The sequence below is a fragment of the Drosophila hydei genome, unplaced genomic scaffold, assembly GCF_003285905.1.
Source record: "Drosophila hydei strain 15085-1641.00,03,60 unplaced genomic scaffold, DhydRS2 tig00000060-arrow-pilon, whole genome shotgun sequence".
In the NCBI taxonomy this organism is placed as follows: domain Eukaryota; kingdom Metazoa; phylum Arthropoda; class Insecta; order Diptera; family Drosophilidae; genus Drosophila; species Drosophila hydei.
Window position 1 is genome coordinate 6,961,646 of NW_022045656.1, and position 16,304 is coordinate 6,977,949.

The following is a 16,304-nucleotide window of genomic DNA, read 5'->3' on the forward strand; positions in this document are numbered from 1 at the left end:
ATTAAAGGCAACAAAGAAATAAAATCAGTTGGATGTGAATGGCTGTCAAGTAGCCTGTAAGTTGCCAATATCGATATTTATCGATTGTGCAAGGGAAGAGACTGATAGAGAAGCAGCTTAGAGTGAGATGGAAGTCGAAGTATGCATTTGGATTCGAAGATTTCCTATTTGATCTGTTCAAACCTCGCTCAGCCTGCTAAGCTGTTAAAAGTTATCGATAAATTATTATGAATAATAAAAGATATTCCACATTAATCTTAAATACACATTAAAATTGAGCCTATAATCGATGTTAATTCAAAATAAATATCAATACAGTTTGACTGACGAAACACTCGACTACTTTAGCTACAGTGAGCATACCCGCTCTTGCACATGCTTTTGACAACAGGGTATCTAAGATAGCAAATTAGGGTAGCTTAAATCGAAAGTTCATTAGTCGTAGCCTGCAATCGATGCCGCGCAGCTTCTTTTGCTGGCTTGGCGAAATTGAACGCGAAAATATCTGTAATAGAGGGAGCATTGTTAACTTGGCTAATTGCTAATTGAGGGTTGTGTGCACTTTAAGGGTTTTTGGCCAAGAACTGTAACCTTTAAGCTTGGCAAATCTTGCCAGCGAAATCGCGACAGCAGCTTATCAACGTCTCCGTCTTATCAACGTCGTCGCCTGGCAGGAAATATGTCCCAGCATGAAATTAAAATGCTGAACAGGCAGAGAGATAGAGATAGAGAGAGAAACTACAGTGCACAAAATATAATTACAAGACTCGAAATTACTTAAAAATATATTTGAAAGAATTACGAGAAGCAATTACAAATATTTTTACTCTTAATATGTTTAATTTTCTATTTTATTTTGGCAAAATTCTTGGAGAGTGTTTCAATATTTCTCACAGTGTAGCTTAACTGTCTGCTGTTGCATAATATTAGGCGCTTGGGCTTCAGGTAAGCCGCAGCTTACAGCAACAACAACAACAGCGAGATGTATTTGAGAGCCTTTGTTAATTTCGCCTGAGCTGCCAAATCAAAAAAGGATTATTAGCAACGCGCTCATTCAAATTTTATATTAGCTGATTATGTGCGTTTTATTGCCAGAGGGTATGCGTGCGCGTCTGTGTGAGTGCGTATGTGTGTGCGAGTGTGGGAACTCACACAAGTGACGGAAATTACTGCATAAAGCGCGCTTGATTGAGTTGACAAGTTGTAATTTCGTTGCCGGCGCGCGTTTCATGTGCCTGAGTGCGTATGCGGTTGCAAAAGTGTGGAGTGGAGCAATCAATATAGCAGTTGCTTTGCTGTAGTTGGAGGCAAATGTGCTCTAGCTGTGCGAGGGTCCATCATGAAATCGAGGCGGCATCTGTGCGCTCGCTGATATAACACAGTATTTTGGTCGCTGGCAACGCCTCATGTAAAACGATGAAGTGTTAGCTAAGCTGACTGTTCTTTAAAGTGTTGAAGCTGCAGAGATAAGTTAAGGGTTTGATGCAGTTTTTGACTATGGATTAAAGGCACAATTTATGAACTTTGAAGCTTATCTAATAATTCAGCTAAACATGGTTTTGTTAGTCAGAATTAAACTAGATTTTTTGTGAAAGTTCTTGAAGCCTGAATACAAATTTAAAGTCGCGTCTTGTCATGTTTTCGAGGTCTTCAAACCTAAATGAAATGAAATTAAATTAATTTTTTTTTTTCAATTTTATTTGAGCTTTTCTAATCTTATTTAATGCTCAAATATTTTCATACATTTTTTATTTATTTATAAGTCGGCTTTATTCGAGATTCTTTAACAATTTTAATTTATTAATTCCTCTATATTTTCTTTATGTTAAATCATTGCACTTTGCTATTAATTCAATTTAAAGTTCAGTTTTAATGAGCTGCAAGTCAAAGTCTTCTTATCTGCTGCAACTTTACAAATATTCTGAACACTTTTATTTAAAAATAAACTTCAGCTTTCAGCTTCCAGCTTCCAAGTCTCGCTTACGCCAACTTTTCCCACGTTTTTTTTCAAGCCTACGCAAAAAGAAAAAATAAAAGTAAAGAAACGAAGCAAGGTCGCATCGCATCCATTACGCACTTTTTCAATACTTTTGCATCTTTGCTTTGATTCCGTTTCAAGGTTGTTTAGCTCTATCTTTTGTATTTTGTATTTTGTTCGCCGTCTATTCAAAGTTGAGCAGGATGCACCTGTTTCTACCGCATTTCGAAAAGAAGAAATCAACACTTTCGCTTCTGCCAAAAAGTAAAAAAAAAACACAGAAATTCAGAAGCAAAACAAATTTTGTCTTAAAGAGGGAAAAAGGGTACAGACAGCTTTGATGAATGCGTAACGTTTATGGGTTTCCGTGACAGAGTCTTTTGTTGGCGAGGCAACAAAGGAATATGATGGCAATGGGACACGCACGCACACACAAAGCAGCCAGCAATTAGCGGAGCAGACGCACAGATCTAAGCTGTGCCATTATTTGATTGGTCCAAAATTGAATCACTTTGCCTGGGCCACTTGTCAGCCACACTCGCAGGAAACTGCGGCAAGTCTCTAATGTCCTGTGCTATCTTCTCTCGCTATCCCTTCCGGCTCTGTCTGTTCATTTCAATCTCTTCGGCTCTCTCTCTCTATCCATTGCTCTTCTTTTGTATTTGCCTAACGAACTTAGGAACAAGCACAGTCGGCGGCTTATTAATGAGTCTTGGCTACCCTGTTGGCTGCGTGTTAACTGCTGTGCAACTGCTTCAGTCTAGGCAAAAAGCTATTTAATTAGCCAAATATGCCTGCGCTTACAAATCGCCAAGATGTTGTTGCCTCCTCATTTTAAATGCCTCACCATCCACTAAAAATTTACAAATTATGCAACACATGTGGCCTACGCCCCCAAGCCAAAGTTTAGGTTAACTTTACGCATGATTTATGTTACCCCCATTGGCAGCAGCAGCAAATCCAACCCAGGCTGTATTTTGTTTTTTTTTTAAGTATCAGCAAAAACATCCTGCCAGAAAGAAAGTAAAAAACTTTACAACAAATAAAATTAGCAACATGTGGAGGGCAGAGAGGGCTACGAGAAAAAAGAAAATAAACAAACTTGTGGATGTATTTGGTTCTCTCTCCCCTTTGTCTGGTTGCTTTTATGTTTTTGGACCTTTTTTTTTGCAGCCTGCTGCAGGCGTTGTGCACAATATATATATCGGCATGTTTAACATATCCTATAACCTAAGAAAACTTATTAAATTAAACTTCTACACATGTTTTGCCGGCGTACGAGCGAGCTTGCGCGTTTTCTTTCATTTCCCAGCATTTCGTGTCCAAAAGTTTCTACACACACACGCACACACACACACACGTGCTGGCAGCGGAAATGCTCAATCTATTGTGCAAAATGTTATGCGCCATTCGCTACACTTGGCCCAAGTCTATTGCCAAAAAGTGAGCTCGAGCCGTCGAGTAGAGGGAGCTGAGGCGACGCGACGTTTCAAGTTTCGCTTTCTTTCGTTTATCGACATGGAAAATAAATCATTTTCATGTGCGTCTCTCTCTCTCTCTCCCTGTGGCAGCTTTCATTGAAATCTCAAATGTGGTCCCAGATTATTGTGGCACAAAGCCTTTGATTTGGGCCGCTTCTCACACGCTCGCCCTCTCTCCTTCTACCTCTCTTCTTTCGATTTTTGCAAATTCTACTTGGCTTGTATTTTTTCTGCTTTGGGATGCTGTAAATCTTGTCATTGTCAGAGGGCTTCCGACTTGGCAACGCGATGTTTATCGAGCCTGTAGCCAGAACAAAATGAAAATAAATAAATAGTCAAGCGTTGCGACAGCGACTTGAATTGACCCAACCCGACTCCAAAAATATTAGAAATTATGTGAAAAATATACAAAAATACAAATAAAACTGACGACTAGATACGCTCACTAGGCAATAAGAAGAAAATCGATAAATCGATCAGATTAAAAGAAATTCCAGATATCTTTGCTAATAGAAAAATTACGCTCATCACAGTCAAGCAAAGCGACAAAGACTTGTACTTATAAACCAATATACTCTATTTTATTGTTGAAAACAGTGCATAATCATAGAAAACTCTAATTTGTAGCCATAAATATGATTTTATTTAGCTTCTGCATATTGCCATAACTTCCTATAAATAAATATCTATTAAAGCAAACAGCGAACTGAGCATTTGGCTCTATTAACAGCGAATAAACACGGCGAGCGAACAGCCACTGAAAAACAACACTCAACACTATTACTTACAACAACAACAATAGCAACAACAACACACGCACACTCATATATTACACAACACAACACAAAGCAGAACTCAAGCACAATAAAAAGCGCGTTGGCTTAGGTATAAGGGCTTGTGGTGGCTTGCATGATATAAAGGTGGCGCAGGGTGGTGCTGGGTGGCGCTGCTGGTGTGTGAAAAGGGATACACAAGCGCCACATTGTGTGGCAGTAGACAACACGCAGTGCCACACACAAAGAACAAGGGGCGAGGCGACATTATGGCGCCAGTCAGTCACTTTACTTAGCGTCCTTACAGTGTGTAGCTGTGTGTGTGTGTGTGTGTGTGGGTAGTTTTTAGAAGTTGGCAACTACGTTTCGGTTGGCTTGCTACACAGATACTGCCAGCCTGTAGCCGTGGCACCATTTGCCCTTTTTCCTTGCCACTGCAGGTCGAAAAACATTTCCAAGTCGCGTACAAACACGAATTGCGCTTTGTTCTGGTCTGTTGTGGTCACAGCGGGTCAATGGCGTCGTTTGACTTTGCTGAACGCCAAAGAGGGGAGCTTTAGCTTCAAACTACCCATCTAATACAATCATTAGATTAGTGAGAAATTACAGCAGTTTGCTACGCAATACTCAAGTTTGTCGATGTATTTTGCAGTTGAGCGAAGTTGCGTAAAGTTTGATTCACTTGCAGTTGCGTGTTATCGATAACGATAACATGTCTTCCCAAATATATCAATTGAAAAGTTAGTTTAAGCTGCTGTCCTAAGGCACAGGCCAACAAGATTTGATAGCAAAAGTCTGCAGCTGAAGCAAAAATAATCTTATCGTGTGAATCTGTATCTGAAAGTAGTAAAAAATATATTTTGGGCACATTTAAGATGCTGTAACAGAAACACGAAGTCTGGCAGATATAGAAAGATTATTTTTTACATTTTTTATAAATGTTTTATTGTTAAAAAAAAATTAAATTATAAAAAGCCAATTTATACTTAAAAATCTCTCTGATAGGTTAGCAATCGTACACAAAATTGATTATTTCGATATCATATGGACACTTTCCACTTTAGCTACCCTTTAGTTGCCCTTTAGTTAACCCCTTTTTAGAAAATCAACCCAACTATGTTCAGCTGCTCGTGCTGTTTGCTTTCCTTCTATATAATTTTAGTTTGAGCCTTCTAACCTATAATTTGCAGCAGTTTTAGCGCCGTGTTTCCACTTTTCTTTCAGTTTTATTGCTGTCAGGACATGGGCTATGGTATATATATATATATATAAATATATACATAGTTTTGATGTGTAGCTTATATGGGCATATGGTCTTTGGTTGGGCTGTGCCTGTCGCGGAAATGTACCGCAGACATGCAAACAAAACTTTTTCGCGAGCACGCGAGAACCCAGCGCCAGCAACGGCAACAGCAGCAGCAGCAGCAACTGCAAAAGCGACTGTCAGCATTCAGGATACGGCGCCCGAGTTCGCTCTAAGTATTTACTAGTATTTGCCTGCCAGGACGTCGCATTCCTTATTGTTGTACTCTGCCCTGGCTTGGCCATGTTTTATTATTACTTCTCCTCTCTTTTTTTTGTTGTCAGCCTGGGCTATGCTCAGTTGTTTATGTACGTGTGTACATCCCTCTGCTGGCGCCTTGTTGCATTGTCCTTTTTTTTGTTTTTTTTTTTTTTGATTATTTGTTTTTCGTTTGCGTCGCGCCTTGGCCACTTTTCGTTCTCTTTATTTCGTCGCCTTTGGCGCCTGCGGCCGCCTTTAGGTGTGAGTTGCAAAGTGCTTTTTCCGCTTCTCCAGCTGAATTATAGTTTAATAAATTTATATATTTATTTTTGTTTTGTTTGTGTTTTTATTTTTATTTCTCTTGTCGTCTGGCCAAATAAGCAAATGAATAAATTGCATTTGGTAGCTGGAACGTTTGTTTTTCTATAATTGAAGTTATGAGTCTTTGTGGCCGTAGCTTAAAGCTGCCCCAAAACGTTGCAGTGTATATTTTTAAAGCCCATAGACGTTAATTGCATTTTCGCCACACTTATCTGGCCATAAATAAAATTATATAATTACCTGGCATTGTGTGGCATAATACCACACGAACAGGGGCTATTTTTTTGGGTGGTGCTCTGAATCCACTTAACATTCGAGTGTGTGTGTGTGTGTGTGGCTCATTCGTTAGCATTATTTAACGCGTTGCCATGGCAAGAGTTGGCCAAAACAAAACAAAGCAACGCCAGGCAAAATCCGAACCAAAAACCTGAGACAAAAGAGGCCAACAAAAAGCGCTCAGGCAACTAAAATGCGCAAAGGTAAAAGCGAGAAGCATAGCAAATGGCTGATGGCACAGACAAAAAAAGACAGATAGTCAGACGGGCGGACGGACAGGCGGGCAACAAAGTATAGCGTTACATTAGTGAACAGGCGCCGGGGGGTTGGGCGAAGGCGACGGCAACTTATTTTCCATTTACATGCAGCAAAGCGCCTTTCTAGATGTTTATCCTTGTAGGCCCAGCAAAAACAACAACAACAATAATAACAGCAACAGCAGCACCAGTAGCATTGGCAACAAATCCAGTTGAGGCACAAAAAATGCGCCTGGCAAAGCGTCAAAAGGCGCCGCAACAAAGCAAAATTCTCGTTCGGATTTTTTTCTCTATTTTTTTTTCCTTTTTTTTGGTATTTTGCTTTTGATTCTTGTGTGCTAATCGCTCGGTCCTAAGATGAAGTGTTGTACCAACTGAATTAGTGCAAATTAGCTGAAACTTAAGCAGCTGCTGCAGAATATAACAGCAATTTGGGCCATCCATCCAGCTCGTCAAACTAACGATAGGCGATAGGCAGCATGTGGCCTATCGATATTCAGATAGACAAATGTGTATTCGCTTTTTCTCTATAACAATAAATATATATATATATATATATATATATATTAGCCCTAATATTAATATAATGGAAAACCAACAATAACTTGGATGTTCAATAAAGAGTAGAATAGTAAAAAAAACTTTATTATCGAAAGCTTTTCCTATTCAAGAGATTTCCCAAATGAAACCAAATAAATTGGGAATAAAAAAAATCAAATAACATAACTTTGGAGCAGTCAGATATGCCGACATTTAAAATGCCCCAAATGGTTGGTAAAGCTACAACATTTCGACGTCTTACTGCCCTTTTACGGGCCAACAATCTTGGGCATCTTATAGCCATGTCTCGGTGCTCAGTGGCAGCGCCAAAAAGCCTGCTTCGATTTGGCGCCATGGCAGTCTTGTCTGCTCGCAATCAGTTTTCGGTGAATTTACACGAAACACGCATTAGCCAAATACATGAACTTGCATTACACAACTTTGCGTGTCAATAACAAGCGGCGCGCCTCCCCTCACAATTCTAGCTTCGTCTCGTCTTGGCCATAAAGCAACCACCAAATGCAGTTTGCAGACTTTGAGCCATATCAGCTAAGTGATGTTGGCTGGCTACTTTGATATTATGTTGATTTCCATGGGGAATACGACACATGTGCATGGGCCCACAACATAAGTAGTACACACACACTCACACACTCACATGAGTCACTCAATTATTTATGCAACATTTTCTATTTTGTTTCGGCTTAGTCGTGCTGCACGTTTTTATGGCACAATTTTCGATTTCGCCATTTTAGTGGCGAGAGCGAACTCTATTTTTATGACGTTTTCGTGTTTAGCGCATTTCAATGAACTTTAAGTAATTGCAAATTGATTGAAAGCCAGCTCCCCCCGCTCTCTCTCCTCCTCACTCTCACTCTCTCAAACACTCCTTTGCCAGTTGGCGCTGGCATAGTCTATGAAAGGCATTTGCAGCGAATTGCACGCGCTTCTAAATTGTTTGCGTTTAATGCTTTCAATTAATTTAATGCATTTGCCCACTGCAATGGCTCTTTTATGCCAAGGACTTGCTTCACTCTCTCCCCTACTCTCTATCGCTCTCTCTGATAACAAGCTGCCTTTGTAAGCGTGTGTATACGTGTGGGCGTGCGCGTATTTAATTGCTTGTAATTTGCGCTAATGACGCTGCCAATAACAACAACAACAACAACAGCAGCAGCAGCAACAAGCCTTTCATTGTGCATGTCATTAAATACGAATTATTATAGATTTTTCATATATAGATATGGTTGTACTATACGAAGATATATATATAATATGTGGCAGCCCTTAAATTTGGCATTGCTGCTAATATCAAAATCAATAGACTGCAAGTTGCGTAATTTAATTTCCTATTTCTGACTGACTGCCACAGCCCTTCCCCTCCTGCTGCTGCTGCTCCTCGCACTTCCTGGTTAACTCAATTAAAGTTGTAAATAGAAAGAAAAAATAGAAAACACAGGCGAAAAACCACTTAAAATAGCAGCTAAAATAAAACTTCACTTTTCGGCAACTCCACTGCGGGCAAGTCCGTTGCTTGCGCTCTCTCGCTTGCTCTCTATATCCCCAGCTCTATCTGCAGCTTTGGCTCACTCACTCTGGCCGCCCACTTTCTGCTATTTACGCCATTTTTAATTGCTGCATGAAAAAGTAATTACAAAATTTTGCTGTGTGCCGGTCGCGTAGTTTTCGGTGGTTCCTATTGCACTGGCCGTTGGTGGGTGGTAGGCATTGGGCGTGGCAATGCAACTCAAACAAAATTATAAGCAAACACGCAAAACTGCCACAAAACTTGAAAACCGAGCGGCCGCACACAAATACACAGAGAATACTACAAAAAAATAAATGAAACTCTGAAAAAAAAGGGTGCAAAATATAAACAAAAAAATGCGAAGAGCCGGGAGGGGGCGGTGGGGGCGTGTGGGAGTATATTTAGCTAGCTGGCTGCTTTGGCCTGCAGGTGGCCCCGTTTAGCCAGACAGACGACGCATTGACTCCAGCTCGGCGTCGGACTTCCACTGGGCAATCTGACCGCAGAACGCGTCCCTTTTAGACCAAAATGAAAGGGCTGTGCTCCGCTGTTGGAACAAATTAAAAAGCAAAGGCAAAACGCTTGGCCTTCAGCTGCTCCTAGTGCTCGTTGTTGTTATTTATTGCTAGTCCCCCAAAAATGTGAAAAGGACTTTCCTAGTCCATGACCCTTGCACATGTTTTGTTAAATGTAATTTGGCAAATTGTGTAAAGCCAAAAAGAGGATCAAAGCGAGGAGGGAGCAAAAAACAAGCAAAGCTCCAAGAGTCACAGATTAAATCAACTTATCGATAATTAAAATGTTTGTCAACTTAATTGTGTCTGTGAATATATAAGCAGATATTATTTTGCCTACGTTTTAGTGTTTTTTAAAATTACATAAATTATATCTTCTTGAGTGTGTTTGACTTGATAGAAAAAGTAATAAAATAAAATAAAAAAATAATTAAATTTTTGAGAAGCTGAATATTGAGCTGCTACGTTATGTTAAGCTTTTGATATTAAAATCAGTCAAGTGCATACTCAACGTCTTTTTAACAGCTCAAATCCAAAAGGCTTTAAGCAATTTTACTTTATATAAGTAGATATCGATTTATTGGCGCTCAGTTCGCTAATTTAAAACATTATTTCCTTTGGGTACTTTATAATTTTCTAACATTCTGTTACTAAAATAATCTTTCAAGCTTCTGCTTCTGCTTCTGATTAGTTAAGCACATAGCTTGTTAAAGAACTCTATTAATATATGTTATATATACTCATTTTCTGTACTGCTAACATTCACACACACTCGCACACTCAAATTAAATGCTTTTTGAAAAGTGAGAAAAATTCCAAACTAATTGCCACCACGTAGCTGCTGCTGCTGCTGCTCGACTCCTGCCTTTTGCTCACTTGCAACTTCCATTTTGCTTTAGCAACACAAACACACACAACTTTATACATATATATGTATATATATAGATGTGTGTGTACATAGAGTAGAGTATCTATAAGATACTTGTATTCATCATAGAGCATAATGGCGCAACATTTGCACTCAAGCTGCCGCACTTTGCATGCCACAGCCTGAAGCCGAAGACATCGCAAATTTGTCGCAGCAAATGCGGAACCAGCCCTGCCCTGCCCTGCCACGCCCCTCTTTTGGCCTGTTCCTTTGGCATGCCTGACACGCTTGACAAATTCGCTTGCAATTATTTATAGAAGTGCCGAGCTCTGGGAGAGGCGACGTCTTGACTCCAACTACTTGACTGCAACTGCAACAGCAACTGCCGTGTGGCATATGAATAAATGAATGTATGAATGAATGAATGAATGCGTATGTGAATGATGCGAGCAAACTGTCTGACTATCTGACTGTCCGGCTATCCGGCTGTCTGGCTGCCACATCATGTGCTTGCCACAACGTGTGATCCACTTTTTGGGCAATTTAATTATGAAATTCGGTTGAATTTTATTTTTACGCTGGCCTCGCCTCATCATCTCTGCCGAATATGCATTTGTATCTGTATCTGTTTCGATTTATGTGCCAAGTGTCAGTTGAGTTGAAAACTGCAATTTTTCTGTCTCAATATTTTTGGCTATTTGTTTTTTTCGCACTCATTTGGCCGTAATAAATATCTATGCTAAATTTATTTGCATTTGCTTTTAGCTTTTCGATCGCTTTGTGTGTGTGTGCCGAAGCGGGGCGCGTGACTCACTAACGGTTGGTTAATTAAAAAACTTTGTGCTATTTGTATAATGTTCATAATTTACATGCGCCAGCCACCAGATTGAAAAAACTGATAAAAAATGCGAATAAAAGAAAAAAGCGCAAAGGTTTTTTTATGGATTTAGCTGTGTGTAGTTTTTTTTGTTCGTCCAGTAGCTGGGCTAATTAAACGACGCAACAAGTTAATTAGCAGCGACAAAGGACGAGGACACAGGGCTTTGGTCCGAGTGCCATTATGTTAAAAAGCCAAAGCATACTTGCAGGCGCTCGCTCATTATAATACTAATACAAGTGCTGGCCGGGTCGCTTTTTTCAACGGAGTTATGCAAGTTATTAGTGCGGCTTTGTGGCTGCGGATAAAACTGACAAAGTGCAGTTGCGACGGCAGCAGCAGCAGTAGCAGCAGCAGCTCTAGTTAACAATATGCCAATGATTAGCTGCCTCTCTTGGCGCTGGCAAAGTAATCAGTGCGCAGTCAAAGCATAAGCCAAATGTGCACTGGCCCGATTTACCTTAAAGCAGCTGGCTTTAAGCCATCCCACATGTGTCTCTATGTGTGTGTGTGTGTGTGTGGCTGCTTATGTGACAGCTGTCATTCAACTGCAATCTTCATTAGTCCACGGCACAATCAACCAAATGCAAGGCATTTCCTTTATTTTGCTTTCTGTTTTGTTTTTCAATTCCCTTTTTGGCTAACAATTTGCGGCAAGTATTTTTGCACATTTTTATTTTCTAATTTTTTGGGCAATGCCGCCGAATCCTTTGCACGGCATTCGTAATTAACTAAAATGCCAAGTGTAGGTCACACAGCAGGGCGCGCCGCGGGCCTGTTTGGGTTTGCATAAATACCAAATGCTCGACAGACAGCCAAGGATTTCATTTAGTTGCCAGTTTCTCCATTAAGCTGTAGTTCAGCTCACCCCTCTGCCACGCTATTTCCTCTATTTTTTTTCTGTGTGTGCCCATTTTATTCTAATTTAATTTAGTTTTTAGCGACATGCTCCACACAGTTGGCTCGTGTATGCTGTAAAGTGCTGCCGGCAGTCTGAGCTGTGAGTGTTGAGTAATTGATTTTATGTACAAAATTTTGTGTGTTGCCAAGTGGAATCGAAAGCTAATTTAACTTGAATGCATTTGCGGCCCCTGCTGGCTTAAGTTTTTATATTAAAATTGACTTTCAGCTAAATAAAAATGTGTACAAATGGTCTCTAGCCAAAAAATTAGACGTAATCTGCTAATCGATTGTCAAAAATTGGACAAGCAACTGTCCAAAGCACTTAGCCAACTGACAACAATGGCCCGATATAAGAATCAAAGAGCAAATTGCACTGACAGCTACTGCAGGGCATCAGCTTGCTGCTAAGCAACGCAATGCACTAAAACGCAACGAGTAAAAAAGGCGAAAAAAATCCACCTCTCCAGCATCACGTGGACCGGCGGGTGTATTACGTTTTTCAATTAACTAAATTACAATTGGGAAAAAGAGCGAAAAGAGTAAAGGAAAAACATATACATACGCGGATTCAAAGTTCTCTTATACTGACACACGATCCGGTGTCTGACAACGCACTGGAGTGAGAATTTAATTGCATTTATTGTATATTCAGCCTATCTAGCTTATATGCAATTGAATGAAAGCATATGCATATATTCATTCGACTCTACTTTCTCTACCATAATCCTAATCAAGTTAAGCTGCATTTCGGAAAGTTTTTGCAAACCTTTTTCAGCAGTTTGCAAAGATTTTCACTCGGAATAAGTTTTTGGGCATAGTTTTTAATTTAGTTAAGCCAGCGACTGCTAAGACATCAAACTTGTGCCCCAAATGACAGCACACACACACACACCCATAGATACAGCCAAAAGGTTGAGTCACACGCATCTGTCGCAGATTTTGACATGTGCCAGCTGGAGAAAAAAGGGAAAGCAAAGCCCAAAGAGTTTTGAGCTTGAGCATTTTCCAGGTGGAAAAAAGTCCGTTTCTGGCAGGGCTAAAAAGTTGAAAGGCGGTAAACAAGCAGAAAATGTCGCGACTGTCAAAACTCTGGCGCCAACAAAAGGGGTTTTTTTTGCTCTAACTCTGACTAAATATCACTCTAAATGCCTTCATATCCTGCCGCTGCTGCTGCTGCTGCTGCTGCTGGTGAATCTTTTGCACTTTGGCTGTCAGTTCTTCTGCTTTCACGGCAAGTGTTGCTGCCAATTTATTGCTGCAGTTAATTTGCATGAAATATAAATAAATGGCAAACAACTTGAGACAGTTTCGTGCACTTTAAGCGAGACCGAGCTGCGTGCCCCTACTGCCGCCGCAGACACCCTATTCCGGTATGCCAAATTTAAAATTAAATTAGAATTTCTCTAGCTACTCGCAGGGCTCGGCTGCTCGACTGCTCAGCTGCTCGGTGTATAATTTAAAACTATTTTACATGCTGCTAAAATGAGTCGCGTGTAGAAGTCTGTGTGCGTGTGTGTGTGTGTATGTGTGTGCGTTAGATAAAAAGGCATTCTGCAAGCTTTTTGAGCTGCAGCCAACTTAAACTTGTTAAGCTTCAGGGAATTTCAGCTTTGCAAAACAGCAAAAAATAAAAGTGCTACAAAAAAATACTGAAAATGGTTGGAAAAAAAATGTTAGAATATTTAAACTCAACTTGATATGCGCCTGGGAGCTTACTATGTCTTCCAACTCTCTCACTCTCTATCTCTCTCTCTCTCTCTCTCTGTCTGTCTCTGTGTGTGTGCGTGCGTGTGTGCATCTGTGTGATTTATAGTGAGCTGGGATTAAGCTGTCTTTGTGCTGCACAAGAATGTTGTAGGAAATTTTTAGTATAATGCACATGAAAGAAGACGGCGGTTGGCCTAACAGATCTCAAATTCCCCGAGGCGGAAGTCACAGACAGTTGGGATTGCGTTTGTGAATGGGAATGGAGTATTCAAATATTTTTTTTTGCTATTTCAATATTTATTTTTGTAAAGGTGCAGAGCTCAATAAACGCTCAATGCATATACTATTTGCTATCAGTTAAACAAATTGATGACAGCTAAAGCTGTCGTTGGCTGATATCAATGTCAAAGTAATATACATCAAATAAATTTGACAAAACTAATAATAATAGCTTTTGATTATAAGACTTATATATATTATATATGTTTTTTTATATAGGGATGGAGCTTAAAGATTTTAATTTACAGAAGAAAAAATCCCAATTCTATGTGTAGATCCATTTTGCAGTATATTCAACTCTCCACATATATCAATAAGCACACTTACCTATATCTTTCATCGAGGTCAATGGACTTTGAAACCAATTAGCCAAAGTACAAAACAACAAATACTCAAACGAGAAAATGCTGAAATGCGGCGAGCAGTAGTAGAATCAATAAAAGAGCAGCAAGAAGAAGAAACAAGAAATAAACAAAAAACCATATGAAAAATGGCGTCGTATGGCATAACGGTAAAAGCAAGAAAAAATGAAAGAAAAAAATACTCGTTTATAGTCGTCTATGCGTGGTTAGGCGAAGCAAAAGCGATGACGACGCTGCCGCCATTGTTAATAGGATTAGGAAGCACAACAGCCAACAACTAGCACAACAGAAACAACAACAACAACAGCAGCAAAAGCAGCTATACATTTCGCAAAGCAAAGCTAACGGCATTAGCAACGGCCAAAACCCACAGCAACAGTAACAACAACAACAACAACAACAACAATTAAAAGCAAACGAATCACTCACACACACAAATACACATACATAAAACAGCGATAAAAAGCCAGCGCAGAGAAAGGAAAAAAAAACCAACAACAAACATACAGAAAATCATTTATAGTAAAGACAGCGAAATAGCAAAAGACAGAGACAGCAAATACGACAGCAAACAGACGGACAGAGAGCGCAAGTCGGAGCAAAGCAAACAAAAGTAAATTAGATTGTGTGGCCCATTAAGGCATTAAGATTTCATTGCTGTTGTTGTTGCTGCTACGGTTGTTGTTGCTGTTGTAGCAGTGTGTCTAAGGCTCGCCAATTGGTCGATTCGGGTGTGGGGGTAGGTGCCGAAGTGAACTGTGCCCTGCGCCATATGGGACATAAGTTGGCCAAAGACAGTGTGCTACGTATACACAGAGAGAAATTGATTAAATTAAATATGATGAGCAAAGTTAATTGAAACAAAGAAAATAAGACAAAATTTCTAATTTAATTTAAGATTAAAATAAAATAACTTAAGACTCAGCTAAAATATATTTATTTTATTATTGCCACATACTGGCGCAATTTAGTTAGCTGCCTTTCAATCATGTAGATTTATTAGTTTTTCGCTCAGTGCATCTGCAGCTACCCCTTGGCGCGCTCGTATTGAGCACTTAAAGCGTCGCCGTTGCTAGCGTTGCCAGGCACTTTAAGGGTTTCACTTAAGACCCCAGCGAGCAGTGTTGGCATGGTAAGGGGTAAGCTACACTACGCTACATAACACTACACTGCACGCATCATATAAACGCGCTGCGTTTTCATATATTGAAACACTTGAGCATTTTGTTGACTTGTTAAGGCCGCCTCCTGCTCGAATCGCATCGCATCGCAACGGCTCGCATCTCATCTGGCATCTCATCTTGTTGCACGAGCCGCTGGATACGTGACTTTTTGCGGTTTGCTTGGATTTGGCTGCTAAAAGTGCTAAAAATTGCCCACGCTGACGCCTCAGCAGGCAGCTCAAAGCCCATTTTGCTGTTTTGTTATTCTGTTATTTCGCTATTTGCCTGTTCATTTGTGCGCGCGCGCTTAATGGCCTTGAAGTGAGCGCGAGTCCGAAATGTATCTTGTATCTGCTGGATGTCATTGCATGGTCAGCTAAATTTAATGGCCCACTGAGGTGTGTCTATCTCTCTTTGTGTGTGTGTGTGTGTGACTAAGTGCCTTCTGCTGGCATTTGCCATTGTTTGCCTACTTTTAGGAGCTGTCATTCTATTGTTGAGCATTTGACTTAATTTAAAGTGCGACGTCCACTCAAGTCTAATTGTTTGTATGTGTGTTTAAGGGGCGGCAAAGGGTGAGCTACGAACACACAAACAATTTATATAGATTTGTAAACTATTTAGCTAACGTGCTGAATGCTCCATCGAATGCTGAAACTCACCCCGAATGAGATGTATGCGCTGCTTAATAGATTGTTGTGTCTATAACAATTAACATCCATCGCGCCATTAAATCACTACGAAATTTGATGTGCCCAAACAGTTTACGCTGTAGGCATCTTATGACGTTAAATTCTATGAGCTAAGCATGGGTTTAGCTGAGATAATGGAAATTCTGATTTGTTAAGGGTAGTTCATTTAGCAGAAATTCACTTGATTGTGAGATGAGTGCCTTAATAAATATTTTATAAGAAATGGATTTCACATTTTACATTTTGCTTTTATTTTTAATGGATAGGACATATTGTATAT

At 39.9% G+C, this 16,304-nt stretch overlaps 1 protein-coding gene across 26 annotated transcripts in view; it reads left to right on the plus strand.

Annotated features, from left to right (window-relative positions):
• Positions 1-16,304, plus strand: part of LOC111595460 (protein muscleblind) — a 191,203-nt gene that overhangs the window by 115,560 nt on the left and 59,339 nt on the right. The gene's annotated exons all lie outside the window — the stretch shown is intronic.